Source organism: Triticum aestivum, chromosome 1D, assembly GCF_018294505.1.
Source record: "Triticum aestivum cultivar Chinese Spring chromosome 1D, IWGSC CS RefSeq v2.1, whole genome shotgun sequence".
Taxonomy (NCBI): Eukaryota; Viridiplantae; Streptophyta; class Magnoliopsida; order Poales; family Poaceae; genus Triticum; species Triticum aestivum.
This window is the reverse complement of record NC_057796.1, coordinates 440,302,711-440,306,184: the sequence shown is the minus strand read 5'-3', so window position 1 is coordinate 440,306,184 and position 3,474 is coordinate 440,302,711. Positions and strand designations below refer to the sequence as shown.

General features: G+C 43.1%; 1 long non-coding RNA gene across 1 annotated transcript; it reads left to right on the top strand.

The window, feature by feature from the left end:
* The first annotated feature begins 1,370 nt into the window (after positions 1 to 1,370).
* LOC123173721 (uncharacterized) lies at positions 1,371 to 1,793 on the top strand. Its single transcript, XR_006486466.1, has 2 exons — positions 1,371 to 1,413; positions 1,491 to 1,793. It is a non-coding gene; the product is annotated as an uncharacterized lncRNA (long non-coding RNA).
* The last annotated feature ends 1,681 nt before the right edge of the window (positions 1,794 to 3,474 follow it).

Sequence of the window (3,474 nt, the reverse complement as noted above, 5' to 3'; positions counted from 1 at the left end):
CATCACCATGAAGCAGAAGAAATGGTATAGCTTTGCCATGGTGAGGGTCTCACCTTCTTTGCGAGTCCTTTGTTGATATGCTCAGGCTTAAGACTGCTTTTGTGTCATCAAGGGTAAGGCAAGCATGAAAAATGCTCCAGTCGTCTATTATATCTTCTATGCTTTTTTGTATGTGGCATCAGTATTTATTCAATGGTTCTGATGTTTTTGTACAAAGCTGGAAATTGATAGATAGTACTATATATTATTATTGGTTGCCCATAGAGTAGGTACATGTAGGTTTCCTTGGTAATGTAAAGCTGCAAATAACCAAGGTCTTCTGAAAATCAGAAACTACTGTACCAGTTTTTCATGTCTCGGTGAATCTGGAACAACCTTAATAATTATTCACAATTGCATGTAGTCTTTCCTCTGCTCTCGTCCGGTCATCTCCTAGCTGTCTGTTGTGTGTCTTTTCCTGATTCGTTTTTCGTCTCGCAGCTAGACTTTGGCAGCCACTGCTCCTCGGCAACAGGAGGTACAACCGCTGCCACCACTCCTTCGCAGCGACGCAGGTCAGCGACGAGGAGGCTCGCAATGGTGGGGGACGCATCACCATCTGCCAGAGAGGAGAAAGGCATACCTACCCCTTTAACGATTGAAATGCAGGTCCAGGGAAAACATCTGGTTAGTCTGCTTGCTGTTCTGGACATGAATCTCGCGTTTGGTTGAGTTTCAGATCTAATGGGAACTGAAACTAGCTCTTAGGATATAAATGTTCCTGTATAGTTTCAGTTTCATGTACCTTTTGATTGATAATATTAAGGATATGCCTCTAAGATCTGTTTGCCAATTTACAAATGTGTTTCCATGCTTCTCTGTCTTCATGTACCGTGGTCTTTTCTATTCACTACTAAAAAAAATTGGAGTACTATGTAGCCATCTCATTCCAGATTTTTTGCCACTTGTGTTGCTCGCACTACTAAAATATTTTAGTCTATATGGGTTTTCAGAATGGTATGGTTGTAACTGTAATCTTCATTATTAGTCAAAGTACTTATATTATTGAAATATTGTGGTTCTCTATGAATATCAATTCTCATTGGGCGACTGAATTAGACTCTGGCACGAACTACCATATTATGGTTATGTACCAAAATAAAATCTGCTTTAATCTAAGCTCTAAGACTACAGGAACTACCATATTTTCTCATTTGTTGGCTAGAGTAAAAAATAGGGTTATATGCTCTAACAGTGGCACATTTTATTTGCAGCACCACTGTTGGGCCAATTGATGCTAGGTGTACATTGAGATGTTTCAGAAAAATAGATCCTTGATGCCGGACATAGTGCAATGGTGAGATCCACTTATTTATGATGTTAAGGATGATTGTTAGGCTGGCATGTGGAGCTGTACTAATAAGCTATGAGAAGGTCGATGCGTGAATTATATTCTCACTATAAATAAAACACACTGAATTCTTTTGCTGACATGATATGTCCATCGGCAGGTCCTCACATCACAACACCCGAGCAAGGCTGGCAAGGCTTGCTCGCCATGGCCTACCACATCGGCGAGACGGGGCGAGCACGTGATCACCATCAGCAGGTCCTTCGTCACAACACCCGAGCAAGCGAGATGTTCAGACAAAGTTATATGATACACTGCTATTGACATATGTCGTAGATGGACAGTACATATCGTTTCTCTCCATGTTACAATTTCTGTGACCTCGGCATTTGGAAGACATGTCATCCGAATCGTCTATCATAACTGAACCATTACTATCACAAGCATCTTACTTTTAGAATTCATATGATGGTTCAGTTATCCATATTATGTGTGCCATTTGTTACCTCTGAAATATATATTATGTGTGCCCTGTCATGTTGGTTTATTTTTGGTGCCAAAATGCTGCTGAGCATTTGGTGTGACATGATTGCACTGCCCATTTAGTGTTGTCTGGGCATATGCCATGTATTGGACACAATCATGTTATCTATAAAGGCAATTTTTCGCTTTATGCATTAAACTGATCCATTCTTGGCAACTTTTCTCGCAATAATATATATTTTGTTTATACGCTTGGATAATGGGTTGAGCCAGGCACCACGCGCCAAGGCGCGTTTCCTATCTAGTATAGGATTATAGGCGCGGGCTGCGCTGCGTACGCCAGACAGGGATCAACATTATACTCAGCACAAGTAAGATAGAAGTGTCTGAAGATATGCTGGCGTTTATCGGTACGTGAAAGAAAAGAAAGACCTCCCATGAATATCTGCGTGCGAGCTTGCACAAAACGTCTCCCTCTTCTATTCTGTTCAAGGACTCGGCGTTGCATAGCCAATTGTTGGTACGTTATGTTTGGATTTGGCGACCCGTAGGACTGGCTTTCTAGCTGTTGATCCTAGGCTCGATCGATGTGCATGCATACGTGTTGGTGAAATGGTGATCCATCTATCAATGATCATAGATACGCTCGACGTCCACTAGTATATGGATGCTGAAGGAAGCAGCTCAAAATTAAGGCTGCTGCATGTGACGGGCAGTCTGAATTGCCGGTGGCTGTCGGGTTTTACCTTGCCTCGAAGGTATGAGCATGGTATGCCGACCCATGATAATTTTGGTGCAAGAGTAAAGCCACACCTACTACTCTACCATCATATATATCATAATCCTCTTTACATATGCTAGATATGTGAGTGGTGTCATGACACATGCAAACAAATATGTAGACTATCTCTTCATCTGTTCATCCGAACTTCATATCATGAAGTGAAAAAAAAAGGAAAAAACTCGTTGCAAGTCCTACTCTGGCATGTGCATGCCTTAGGGATGAGTGGCATTGGGAAATATGATTCAACTTGGCTGGAAACTTTAGCCTCGAACTCCACTATGTGAGTATGATGTGCTCCAGTCTGCTGCATGCTTGCGCCAATCACTTTGACTGGTGATGGAATAATAGCTCTTTTTTTTTTTTGGTCCAGTGAGGCTTAGTGAAATAACATCATAGCTCATCAGAACTTAAGGAGGCCTCTCAGCCTTAATCAAGTTTACAACAAAATCAAGTCCTCCTGCGAACCAGACTGCCGTACGTGGGGTACTACGGCCATATGCGGCCAACTCATGACTCGCGGTATTCTGCCATCGGCTACACTGCACGAATACAAGCTCTCTAGCGTGACGGCGTACTAAGCTATTAATCTCTCCAACAAGAGCGCGCTACTATGATCTATCTGTCGTTGGTGCTGTGAGCATCGCCACCGCCTCCGCGCTATCTAACTTCACAATGATAGGCAGCATGGTCCTATGTAGAGCAAGGTCCAAGCCTTCTCTACAAGCTGAGAGCTCCGCCTCCAGCACGCTATCACATATGCGGATTTCTCTCCATGCGCTGAAGATGATATCCCCGCTGTCATCTCGAAGGATCATACCTCCGCCTGCTGCTCCTGTGGCTGCAACGAAACTGCCATCGGTGTTAAGCTTGGTCCAGC